Source organism: Rattus rattus, chromosome 9 (assembly GCF_011064425.1).
Source record: "Rattus rattus isolate New Zealand chromosome 9, Rrattus_CSIRO_v1, whole genome shotgun sequence".
In the NCBI taxonomy this organism is placed as follows: Eukaryota; Metazoa; Chordata; class Mammalia; order Rodentia; family Muridae; genus Rattus; species Rattus rattus.
Genome location: NC_046162.1, coordinates 84332642 through 84346474, shown reverse-complemented (window position 1 = coordinate 84346474; position 13833 = coordinate 84332642). Strand labels below are relative to the sequence as shown.

The window sequence follows — 13833 nt, the reverse complement described above, 5'->3', positions numbered from 1 at the left end:
GATGAAAAAAAAAGCCAAGCTCGTAATTTATTCTATGAGTCATAAGCAGCACTAATAGCGAAATTCTTAACACGGATGCTTCCCAAAGCATTCGAAAGTTCATACAAATTTATGCATGGAAACAGGAAGGGCTACTATCAAAATGCTAATCTTCCGTCAGCTCTATGCCAGCAGAAGTAGAGCAGGGTTTTTTTTTTTTTTATGTTAAAAAAAAAAAAAAACCTTTTTCTCTGCCCATATTTTCAGATTTCCTCAAGTAAACATATCAAAGTGTAGAGATAGTTCTTGGGAAAAAGAAAACTATCGTATGAGAAATGATCTTTGGGATATTAAGTCTGACATTTCAAAGTCTGAGTCTTCACTTAGCAGATTTTATCACGAGGCACGGGCTGGATTCGCAGCTCACCTGGCCATCTGTTGGATGGGACTGCGGGAAACAACCTCCTCCAACTGTTACTGTCAAAGCAGTCAGGAGCATTTAAAGCCCTTGCAAGGGGGCGGAGGTGCTATTTTCTTAGTGAACTGTGGCTTTCATTATCACTAGTATATGCTAAATATCTAAAAATAAACCCCCTCGGTGCCCTTGAAGCCTTATTTAAACATGTTTCCACATCAACACTAGACAAACGTTTAGATCCGTTAGAAAAGGGAATTCAAGAATTAAGCGTTGTGTTTTTAACTTTTCAGCTAATGAAGTATTTCAGATTCACAGACAATAACAAAATAATCCACCCACTCTCCCATTATTCTTATCAGGGAGATATCAGGACTTGAAAAGCCTCCCTCTCCCGTCCCCTCTTCCTGCAGACAGCCACTGCCCCTCAGCTGACTTCTGTCACACACACACACACACACACACACACACACACACACACACACACACCATATATATATGTCCTACAGCCACACTTTATGCTCATAAATAATAATTGTTGTTCTAGAGTAGAAAACATCTTTATTCTCTACGTGGTTTTGCTTATTTCCATGTCAGGTCTGTGGTGCTGAGGCCTGGACCTGGGCCCTGCGCATGCGTGTGAGGCAAGACCCCCCCATCACCTAGCTGACCTAGCTGTGTCAGCCCAGCTCGCTGGTTTCTGCAAGGAACTGCAAATCTCAGTGGGAAATCCCATCCAGTTGGAATGTTCTTGGTCCTCGTCTTCCCATTGTAATTCTACATCTGCTTTCATAAAGCTTTGCTTTATCAAATCGAAACGACTCCCTTTACAAACCCCGCTTTTCACCTTGGCTCTGCTTTGCTTTAAACTCAGTAGCAATGGGAGGAGCCTCCCCGAGGCTCGCCGGAGAACAGCGTGAATCCACCTTCTAATGGTGACTGGTAAGACGCAGAACTTAGAAAAGTAATCACAGCCTAATAAGTTTGTTCATTTGTTAAATTGGGGTTTGTTCTAGAATATTTATACTCCTGTGAGCACAACAAATCAACTCGGTCAGTTTAGCAAGGGACTGCGGCCGCACACAGCAATAAAATCTCCTTCTTAGTCAAATCGAAAGTACCAAGGAATTGTTGGGAAAGAATTAGTAATTTTCCAAATTATTATAACAATCCTATTATTTTAAAATTTGTTATTCAACCTAAAAAATGTGATTTGTGGTGAGTGGGTAGCATAAATTTTCAAGTAATTTAACCCAAAATACAGCCTGAGTTAATTAGCTAATTAATAAATTGATGTCAGTTTGAATAGTGACCAGTGTGGCCCCTAACGGACAGCTCTCTCTGTTCCTCAGTAACCGCAAATCACCTACTTTCAAACCGTTCTTGGTTGCCTCCCACAGTGGCTGACAAGCTCACTGGCAGTGTTACAGAATGGAGTGCCGGGTGCATTCTCAAAACCTAGACCTCAGGCTCCGGGTCTGGCTGCTGTGCACAGGTGAGAGAGAATCATCGCAAGGAATGAGTCAAGTCATTGGTGAGCTTTTCATTCTCAGCTTGCATCACTGCGCCAAGAGCTTTAAAGTCAAAACAGTGTCCATCTTCTAAGTATCATCTCCATGGTACCTAATCCGGTCAGAAATACTACTTTAAAAAACAAAACAAAACAATTTTTTTATGTCTATAAGTACTTTGCCTGCAGCTAGGTCTTTATGTTTGTGCACCATGTTTGTGTCTGGTGCCCATGGAGGTAGGAGCAGGGCCTTGGATTCCCTGGAACTGGAGTTAGACACAGTTATGAGCTGACGTTCGGGTGTTGGGAACCAAACACTGGTCCTCTGTAAGATCAGCCACTGCTCTTAACCACTGAGCCATCTCTCCAAATCATCTCTAAGCCTTTACATGTGTGTGTGTGTGTGTGTTTCACTGCATATCAGAAGATAACTTGTTAGTCAGTTCTCTAGCTGTGTAGGTTCTGGGCATCAAACTTGGGTTATCAGCTTTAGCACTAGACTTCTACCTGCTGGGCCATCTCTCCAGCCCCAGAAGTACCATTCTTTGACAAAGTAACAATATAGTACACCCCTCACCCTCTCCCCTTTCCTTTGACATCTGCCATCTAGTCCAGAGTCTCGTTGTCACCACTGGTACCAGGAACAAGGGAAGGGGCTGGGGCTGTAACTCCATGGAAGACTACTTGCTTACTATACACATGGCCAAGTAACCCCCCCTCCCGAAAAAAATAAGGATTAAAATCAAGAATGAGTCAGGTGAGGGCAGTGCTTGCCTTTGATCCCAGCACTCAGAAGCAGAGGCAGGCAGATGTGAATCTGAGGTCAGCCTGGTCTACAGAGTGAGTTCCAGGACAGCCAGGGCTACCCAGATACATTATATCTAGAAAAACAAACAAATGCAAGAACAAGAGACTTGGAGCGACTTCTCTTCAGATGTTTAGCTTGGTTTGGTTTCCATCAGAAAGGGTCTTGCTATTAACTAGAACAGCCTCGGCCTCACAATTGCTGGGTTACGACGTCACGCTACTACACCTTCCAGTCTCTTTTGCCACTAAGAAACAACGTCTTATAACTCAATTTAAAAACAAACGGGCCTGGAGAGATGGCTCACCAATCAAGAGCCCTCACTGTTTAGTTAATCACAAGGACTGACGCTCCCACCCCAGCAACACAGCCGGCAGACACATGGGACCCCAGCCCTAAGGGAGCGATGTCCTCCTCCGGCCTCCTCACGCACACACACAAGTGTGCACGACCAAACATACATGCGCACCTACACTCACAAAGAGACATCATACACACAAATACGAGTAAATAAATCTTTGAAACAACACAATAAAGATGATCAGCCAGGCGGTGGTAGCCCGTACCTTTATTCCCCGTACTCAAGAGGCAGAAGCAAGCAGATCTCTGAGTTTGAGGCCAGCCTGGTCTACAGAGTGAGTTCCAGGACAGCCAGGGCTACACAAAGAACCTTGTCTTATAAAAGATAAAAACAAAAAACAAAAAACAAGCCTGAGGCTCAAAAGGAGACATATAGTAATGGCCAACAAGCAAATGAAAGACCCTTGTCTTCATTAGTCCTTAGAAAATGCACATCAAAGTACCATGAGAATCCCCTTCGGAATCCCCCAGGGTCCAATACAGGTACCCATAGGAAGAAGCTGAAACTCCTACGTCGTGGGCTGGAATGTAAAAAGGTGAGTCTACTTTGGAACAGTCTGACGGGTTCCCAAAAGATTAAACACAAAGCTACCACGGGGACTAGCAGTTTCTCCAATACAAATGAGAATCCCATGTCCACACAAAAATGTGTACACAGATGTTCACAATAGCCAGTGCCTATCACTGATGGATATTTACACAGGATAGGACATCTACATAGGATGAATTCTACTCAGACATCCAAAGGAATCAAATACAGTTGTCACCTTCAAAAGATGTACAGACTTGACAGTTTCATACTAAGGAGAAGCCAGCCACGAAAGATCATATTTCTGGACCAGCAAGATGGCTCGGTAGGTAAAGGCATTTGCCATCTGCCTGAGTTTGATCCCTAGGACCTCCGCCGTGGGAGAAGAGGTGTGATTCCAACAAGTTGTACCATGACCACACAGGTGCCATGGCTTGTGCACACCAAACCCACACTCACCCCTCCCACCCACAAACCAATTATATAAAAAATGTGAAAAATAAACTTAGCCAACTAGTGGAAAGAAGGGGTTTATTTTAGCTTGCAGGTTACAGTCCATCATTGACGGAAGTCAGGGCAGGAACTGAAGGCAGGAACCTGGAGGCAAGAACTGACACAGAGGCCAGGGAGGAACTCTGCTCACTGGCGTGCTCTCCAGCTTAAGTTTTCTTCTACCCACCCTACACACCCGGACTGCCTGCCCAGGATGACGTCACTCACATGGGCTGAGCCCTCCCATGTCAATCATCACTCAGGGAAATGTTTCCACAGAATTGCCTACTAGCCCATCCGATGGAGGTGTTTTCTCAATTAAGGGTCCTCATCCCAGTTCACTCTAGCTTGTGTCAAGTTGATCCCCCCAAAAAGTAATAAATAAAATGAAATTTAAATTTATAAATAAATAAATAAAAAAGACACAGAAGATAAGCATTTCTCTTAGGATTTAAGATCACTAGGACTAGGGATAAAGTCTTTTTTTTTTCCCCCCCGAGATAGGGTTTCTCTGTGTAGTCCTGATGTCCTAGAACTCACTCTGTAGATCAAACTCAAGAGATCCACCTGCCTCTGCCTCTGCCTCTGCCTCTGAGTGCTGGGATTAAAGGTGTGTGCCCTCACCCCATCAAATGAGAAACTCTTAAGATAGCGTTCAAACAGGAGGTTGAAATTGTCTGTGAGGTCAAGTGTGCTCGGCAGTTTATCAAAGATGTGAATTCTAGAAAGCAGACGGGTCCCCGTTCATCCAGCTTTGCTTTATACCACAGCTGGCATAGTAGATGTAAATAAAGAATAAAGAATAAATAAAGGAATGATTAAATAAATAAAATTACTTTTAGTAAAGTTACGTTCTCTGCCCTGGTTTATATATAATTATCCTAGACTGGTAAGATCTTTCTAAATTATATTTATATTCCTTTAACTCTGATAATATTTTTTCATATAACAGTACTTCTGAAATCATAGTGCCTCTCTTATGGGCGATTTATCTAGATAATGTGATGTGAGGTTTTTTTTCTGAAAAACTGTTATTAAATCAATGGTACATCTTGTGACCATTGGCATCCCGGAGCTGAGGGAATGAGCTTGTCAATAATATCTTGCTGTAAAAGTTTTGTGTCATCAGACGATGTAGGAAGCATACATATGAGTCATTTAAAATGTTATGTGTGGAGAAGACAGACAATCTAACGTGGATACATAGAAGACCCTGACCAGGACCTAAAAATTCCCTGCCTGGGTTTAGATAAAGAATGCGTGGGTTGATGGTAACAGCGTTGTGAAGGCAAGAGGTCTAGGAGTTTCGATAACCTACAAGGTTGCTAAAATCATCCATGTAACCAGACATGTCAATATACTCCGTAATCCCAGCATTCGGGAAGTTGAGGCAGGAGAATCATGAGTTTGAAGTCAGCCTAGCCAAAATCAATGCTTGGACTGGAGATGGAGTCAGCTAGTAGCGTACTTGTCTACCCCGCAAGGGGTGGGTTCCCTCCCTGCAATAGCACAGGCCGAGCATGGTAGAACACACCTTCAATCCCAGCGGAGACAGGAGGATCAGAGATTCAATATCCTCAATTCTATATAGCCCGACCTGGGCTACAGTGAGACTCTGTGTCAAAAAAATGTGCTATCAATAGGCAAAAGTTATCAATATGACTAGGTCCCAACTCAAATTAAGATTCATCTTCTCAGCGCTGCGAGACAGAGGCAGGTGGATGTCGGAGTTCAGGGAAGTGCTGATGGTATCTTCTACCCACGTGCTTGAAGAGGGAAGTGTGCCTACAGCAAGCAGTAAAAACAAAACAGAGCTCTGGACTTAATTACCACGCACCCCGCCCCCCAACCATTGTTCTTAAGGTTCCTCTGACTTAAGATATGGCATAAGACGATGGATTTGTCTGCGCTACTTCTCCCTGAGGGGAGTTAGTGTTAAACAGATGCAAAATGAAATCACCACGGATGGGCGCTAGTTTGTGGCTGCAGGCAGCTTCGCCATGAAGATCCTTACATGGCGCTAAAGTCCGATCCCTGTGGAATGGACCTGGATGACCGGAAGTACTCCGACCTCCAGAGGCTCTGCAGTACAAAGATGAGAAGAAACACTAGCGGGAAAGTCTGGCGCGTGAAGAGCCACATCGGGGCTCCTGGGCCTCCACCTGTCTCGCCGCCTTTGTTTGTGCCCTTTCTCCTCCTGTGTTCATTGCTGGATGCTTGGTCCTGACTTCTTTATCCAGGTGCTATCTTCTTTAATTCTCTCTACAACCCCTTCGGGTAGGCACTGGTATTTTCCATATCTGGGGCGAGGGTGGGGGTTATCGATTCCTGTCCATTTCTCCGCCTGACGCTATTGCTGCCCCACCCTCACCCCGCCCCGTCTCAGCTTTTAGAATCTTTCTTACAGCCAGGCCAGCTCAACTCCACCATCCGCTCGCACGTGCTGCTCCTGGGCCTGCTGTATTTATCTCTGTCTAAAGGAAGGCTTTGCCCAAGCCTGACCTATCAGACGGGCAGTATTTAATCCAGCCTCTCCTTGCTGCCAGGACGGCTTAGTCTTGGCATGTAGAATCTGACAGGTACAAAAATGCTAGCACATTTGGGGGTCTTTTGGGGGAGGGCTGTAGGGTTGCCTCAGATCAGCTTAGTCTCAGGCTGGTGTTGTTCCATGAGCAGGGGGCTGGGGGTGGAATATTTGTTCATTCTGGAGAACCAAAAAGGGTTTTGGACTTAATTACAGAGCATAGGAAAGGGGGTTCCTACAGGAATGTGGGTGCTCACCCCGAAAAAGGTCATACAGGAAAGTCTTTACCCAGAAGCGAAGGTGCTTTCGGACAGCCTCGGAGATGGATACCCACACACCCCTGGTTTTCCCCAACCAATAGACTCTAGTCCCTCCCCAAGGCCATGTACAGTCCTAGCAGTTGCATACCACAGGTGGGAGTGAGCTGCGGGATATGCAGGAGAGGCCCCAAGGTGGAGGTCATTTGTCTCAGAGCAGCAACATATGGCAACATATGGCTACCAAGGCTCATTCGGTCCAGAACACTTACTTTCTGCTCTAGACCTTGTAGTTACTGGATCTTTCTTTCATGTAATATCTTACACGATTATTTAAGGTCTCGTCTCTGACAGAGAAACGCTGAAACAATGTTTGGATATTTATTTATATAACCACTCATTTATAAAATTTTAAAACAGTCTAAGAGCTGTGGCACTGGGCATAGCTCCAGGCTCCCAGTAAGAGCCGATTAACTCGATGCTCTGTCTCCTCCCCTTTCTCCTCGTCTTTCCCCTCCCTCTCCTCCTCCTCCTCCTCCCCCCTCCTCCCCCTTCTCATCCCTCATCTCCTCCTCTTCTCCATCTTTGAAGGTGGGGATTCCCCTCAAACTCATGGCCCCCTTGCCTCATCCTGCACCAGGGTAACCTGGCCATGATACCTCTCAGGGTACAGAAGTTCGACTGTGTACAAGTCTCAAAGCATTAATAAACACACGAAGATCTCCTGTAACCGATTCCTGACTGTTTGCCTTGGCAGTGGTCTCCAGGATTCATGATTTCATGCCTGACAGTTTCTTTTTTGACTCCAATATGAAGGTAAATTGGACAAATTCTTATTGTTTTTTAAAAGACTCTTGGGCAAACGTGTCTACACCAACAGCAACAGCTGCATTAAAAGCTGGTGAGGAAGACAGATTTGGGGTGCACCTGTAAAGTACTCGAGGATACCGTGTCTTCTGCATTCAGTCCCGGGTCACTTTGATCCCGGCTGCTCCCATTTCCACCCCCTTCCTCATCACGGGATTCACCCAGGCTATAGATAAAATCTTGCAGAGACCAGAGACCTCGGCAATCCAGCGGCAGCTCCCCAGCCTTTGTCCCGGATTGTTCTGCCTTATTATAGCACCTTATATTTCCCTCCCACTTTACACCATGACAGTCTTGTATTGAGATCGGTCTGTCAAACGCCCCATGAAGGGAAGCGGTTGTCAGCCGCAGAAGATCTGAGCAGTTACACACCTGGCTCTTTGCAGTGGGCACTTCAAAGGCCAAGCAATCTAGCCACGGAGGGAGGAAGCGCTCAACAGAAATTATGACTTTTCGGGGTCTGGACCACTTTGAAGACCAAAGCGTGTTTGATCCTCACTCTGATACTGGCTTCCTGATCACGCCACGCGCAGAGCGTTCTTGGACGGCGAGTGGCTCACTCTTGCCCATGCCCCCTTCTAAACAGTTAGCATAAGCATTAAGGCAACGTGGTGCTTAACGAATGCACGGCCAATGCAGACCTCCTCTTTCATGGAGTGTTCTCAATTCATCCTATTAGTTAAAAGAAATAGGTATTCATTACAAAAAAAATTGTTTAAACTGTCAAAAATGAGAACTCTTAAAGATTATATTTATAGACATCATCCAGAAAGATATTTCGCCGCATCTCCTTTGGGGCTTTTATTTATACATTTTTAACAGCACTGGGATCATTCTAAAAATACACATATAGTGAGTATATACAGTTATGTCCTATTTTCACTTCTAATTATAACACAAGGAAGAAATGCATACTCTGGGAGCTGATATGAGTTCAGGGTTTAGTAAAAATATGTCTTTCTCGGGAACTGGAAGCTGGGAGTGTAGGATTCTGATGAACCCCATCATTCTTCTGGTTCCTGTTGCCTTCGTAGACTGGATATTTCATTTTTCCTAGATTTTAGAGTGAGATTTTTTGATTTTTAGATTTGGAACAGTGAGTATGATTGCTTTGCAGTTAAACTTTATGGGGAAAAATATGTATGAATTTAAAAGTTTTGGGAGCCAGATGTGGTGACGTGTGCCTTCACTCCCAATACTCGGGATGCAGGAGAACCACTGTACACTCAAGGCCTGTAGGGCTACATGATGGGATTCCGTCCTAAAAATAACAACGATAATAATGTGGTTGATGACGTAGCTCGTCAATAAAGGTGCTTGTCACTGAGACTGACACCCTGAGTTCAATGCCCAGGACCCGCACCAGGAGAGCCATGATCTTCTCACCTCCACACGCGTGCTATGGAATGTATGCACACGCCACGCACACACACAAATTAAATAAATAAGTTTTAAAGTTTTAATTTTTTCAAAATACAAATCAGTTTGCATTAGGTTTGATGCTTATAAACTATATTTATTTAGCACATTACAGACATCTAGCACTACCTTCGCGATGAAACCAATCCATTTCCTATATGAGGCTTCCCTGAGGCAGAGATTTAGAGACTCTATATTACAAATATTTATTAAACTCTTACATGTTATATCAGTTTCCTCCCACACACCCATACTGCAGACCTGGTATAAGACACATGAAGAGTGGTAATCAAGAATTAAATCTTTCTTTTTAAAAACTGTCAAAAGCTTGCTACATCAGCATCAAGCGACAGGAGGAGAAATGTCTCCAGTCTACTATACGCCCCTGCGAGCCAGGTTTTAATTTGTTGCGAACGAAGGAAAGAGCCTATAAAAAAATCTTGGCAAAACACAGAACTGCTAATTTAATCAATTTTAGTAGTTAAAGCAGTGACTCCAAGCGCTAACACAATCTGTTGAAAGAACTACTTTCCAAGGTAGGGGAGATTCATTTATTTCTGCGTTTTCTTCCCAGTTTTCCAATCTAAGGATATGTGGGAAGCCATGGCCCACCCACTGAAAGCCTCCTCCCAAGACTGAGGAAACAGACCCCGACCCAAACAGGAAGGAGCCTAGAAGTGGCTCCATGATCCTGAGGGAGGGTGTTCAGGGACCGACCACTGGTGATTGACCATGAAGGAAGAGAGCATTCTGACAGTGCAGAAAGATGTGAAACTGGAAAGGGAAAAATAAAAACAAAAAAAGGTCACAATATATCATATGAAAGATTAAAAAAAAAACAGCAGGAGAATCATGAAGTTTCTGAGACAGCAAATGTTTAAGGTTTTAATTTTAAACTGGTATATGGGTTAGAACTCTTGGTGGTTTTGATACAAAAAAACAAAAACCTAAATAGTTTATTCAAAACAACCTGTAAATAAGGTTCTTCATTTAGTGTGAAAGCTGGAGGCCAGTAACAATTTTGTAGACATAGAGTGTGAAATTAGAATAAAAATTTGAATGAGAGAATTCACTTTTTAAAGTTTTTTGTTTTTATTATTCATTCATTCATTCATTTATTTATTCATTTATTGGCAGTGGCGGTGGAGATTGGAGTGAGACAAGGTTTCTCTATATAGCCCAGCTGTCCTGGAACTCATTATATAGTCCAGGCTGGTCTTGAACTTATAGAGATCTGACTGCCTTTGCCTGCTGAGATTAAAGTTGTGTACACTATGCTATGAGTTCAGGGTTTTTTTTTAATGTAAAGCATATGAACTTTACGTAAATACAATTTAGGGGCTTTCATCCTCATGAACAGAGGCTGACCTAAGTGTGCAAAAGGCCATGTCACAGTGGCATTATTTGCTTTATCAACTTTCGAATTCTTTCTTAAAAAAAGGTTATTTATTTTTAAAGTACAGCTTGGTTTCCTAGTGAGTTCCAAGACAGCCAGAGCTACGGAGTGAGACCCACCTTAAAACAAAAGCAAAGAAAATTTGCACTGAACCGAGGGAAGGAGCTGGTGGGGGCTTCCCGTGTCCCGGAAGAAGGCTCTGCCTCTCGCTGACGTTGCTATTGTCCTGTCCTCCTTGCCTTTCAACTGGATTTTTTTTTTGCATATTTAGGAAAATATTTTTAATGTATAGAATAGTCCTAAAACAGATGCTAAGGTGGAAACTGCAGATGAAGTTTCTAGAACACCCTGCCTATTATGATCAATTGATACCCGTAAACAATATCCATGGACATAAATGTCCAGTTTAGGCGTCTCCATTTATCATCCAGTGCGTTCATCGGGGTTTCTTTGGCAGCAGTGCTGTGGTACTAGGTTCCCCGTGCTTTGTCACCACTGGTGCATCCTTGGTATCCCCACGAGAAGCCATACTGTCAGTGAGTGCTCAGTACCTGGGAGATGGTTGCCATAGCAGAGACAGACATTTTAGGTACAGGAAATCCAAACACTGGAGTTCTCAGAGCATGAACAGTTTGCGAGAGCTGGGTGCCATCTGAGACTGTATGCATGTGGATCCCGGGGATGAAGGGTCAGCAGCCAAGAAGGCTTAGACGGTAGTTATCAAAACATGAGCCATCAGCCAGGCGTGCACGCCTTTAATCCCAGCACCGGGAAGCTGAGGTCAGCAGATCTCTGTGGGTTCGAGGCTAGGCTGGTCTACAAAGTGGGTTCCAGGACAGCCGGGGCTACACAGAGAAACCCTGTGAAAGAAAGGAAGGAAGGAAGGAAGGAAGGAAGGAAGGAAGGAAGGAAGGAAGGAAGGAAGGAAAAGGAGGAAGAAGGAAGGAAGGAGGAAAGAAAGAAGGAAAGGAAGGAAGGAAGGGAGGAAGGAAGGAAGGAAGGAAGGAAGGAAGGAAGGAAGGAAGGAAGGAAGGAATCCAAGAGTAGAGCGACCTGTGACGCAGACCCAGATAGAGTCCACAGGTGTCCAAGAGCCCACGCCTCTCACCCAGACGTACACAGGTTATGAGACTCAGCAGGTAGGACAGAGGTAGCTTTGAAGCATCCTCTTGGGCTCAGTGTGTTCATACAGAGAAATGAGAGACTTTGTAAATTCCTGAGAGTAACCCTGACTTAGGAGAGGGACTCAGGCACCCCACCTACTTTTGCACATCCCATGAAGACTGGGTCGTTAAAGTAGAAAGAAGTTGGAATAGGAAACTCCCCATCAGACAGTGCTATTGAGCAAAGACTGAGGCATGAAATGGGAGAGGGACATTGGGAAGAGCTGAGGAGAACCAGTGACTAAGGCCGGGGCACTGCCTACCCGACCCTGATGCTGTAGTCCGTCCCCAGGAGCAGAGGAAGAGAGCAGTGGGAACTCTAAGGTGACTGGGTGACATGCAAACAAGCAAACACACCGAGAGCTGGAGAGATGGCTCAGTACATAAACGTGCTGGTCGGGAAAGCGTGAGCCCTGAGTGTGCCTCTGCAGAATACAAGTGAAAGCTAGGCACCGGCACTAAGGGTCTATAGTCTTAAGGCTCCTACAGATCCACGGGATGTGGAGAGCAGAGCTCGGGAAGTCTGAGGGGCAGGCAGCTTGGTGTATACAGCAGAACAACGTCAAAGAGACCTTGTCCACAGACAAGGTGGAAACCAAGGTCCAGCATGCAAGGTTGTCTCTGACCACCCACAGCGTGTGCACACATGCCCATGCTCACACAAATGAATGAGCATGCATGAACATAACACATACGTGCACACACATGAGAGAGAGAGAGAGAGAGAGAGAGAGAGGCTGGAAATATGGCTCAGTGGTTTACAGTGCTCACTGCTCTATCAGAGAAGCTCTGATGTCAACACCCACATCTTGTGACTCAAAGATGCCTTAACTGGAGCTAGAAGAAATTCAGAGCCCCCGTCTGGTCTCAGTGGGTGCCTGCACCCACATGTTCTCTCTCTCTTTCTCTCTCTCTCACACACACACACACTAATAATAATAATAATAATAATAATAATAATAATAATAATAAATAAGCAACTAAGTATGCTTTAAAATCTCTTACGCTCTAAGACTATAATCTTAGTCATTCCCTAGCTCCCTCTCCTCTGTCCAATCCCTCCCCCACGCCCCTCTTTGCTTTTCCAAAGCCTCCTCTTTCATTAATTGTTGCTCCATGCACATATGAAACTACAGAACACTTCACAACCGTGTATGACATCCTTCCCAGGGCCACACTAATCTTCGCTGTATTGTTCCAATTTTAGAGTACGTGCTGCCAAAGAAAACACTAAGATAAATATATGTTTTTAAAGGAATCAGACTGGGGAGGAGCGGAGCCAGGTCCGTTTATGCAATAAATCATGACATTTGTGCCAGACCGTGCATCCCCACAGATTCCCGATGGCGGTTCACTCTTTGAAACCGCTGAGTTTCTCAGACCTCGAATACACGTTGGGAGAGGAGAGACATCTTTGTTGTGCCCTGATCAGAATCATCTTCAGATTGGAATCACAGCTTTGCGCGTCTCTTTGGGGGTGGGGGAGCTATCTGATTCATCCAGATTCGAGAAAGAGCTGAAGGACCGTATTACGCCACCTGCTTTCATTAACTGCTCAGTTGGTGGACTGACAGCGATGCAGCCATTTCTTCTCCATTTCTGTTGCAAAATAATCCCACGTGCCAGTATCGTCCTCTGCCTCCCCCACCAACTTTGACATCCCCCCCCCCGCCACGCGCTGATGCCCTCGGATACAAACGGTGGTGGGAGGTAGGGGTCGGTGGGGGAGTCTCAGAAATGTACCTTCCTCAGAGAGTGTTTCCAAGCCGGTCTGTGGTGAACTGTCTATTCATTTTCCCCCAGCGCTGGGGATCAAACCAGGTCCTTGCATGTGCACTTCCCTGATGCCGAGCTATAGCCCTGTGCTTCTATTTTTAAAGATTTTTTTCAAGGAAGGCAATCTCTAACAACCTGTCCGACACATGATCTATATTTTTTAATGTTCTTCCTTTTATCAAATCTAAGCCTCTTTTCCCCCCTCTCTTGTTCTCCTTTTAGTGAATTGTGATTCTCAAAAATATACTATATAATTTCATTTTGAAATCCCGTTTGCAGCTTAAATGTTAGGTTATGGTTTATAGATAGCATTTATTTTGCCAGAGGTGCTGGACCATTTT

At 44.6% G+C, this 13833-nt stretch overlaps 1 non-coding gene across 1 annotated transcript; it reads right to left on the bottom strand.

Moving 5' to 3' along the window:
- Window positions 1-12842: 12842 nt before the first annotated feature.
- On the bottom strand, window positions 12843-12947 carry LOC116910638. Its single transcript, XR_004389176.1, has one exon. It is a non-coding gene; the product is annotated as a U6 spliceosomal RNA (small nuclear RNA).
- Window positions 12948-13833: the final 886 nt, after the last annotated feature.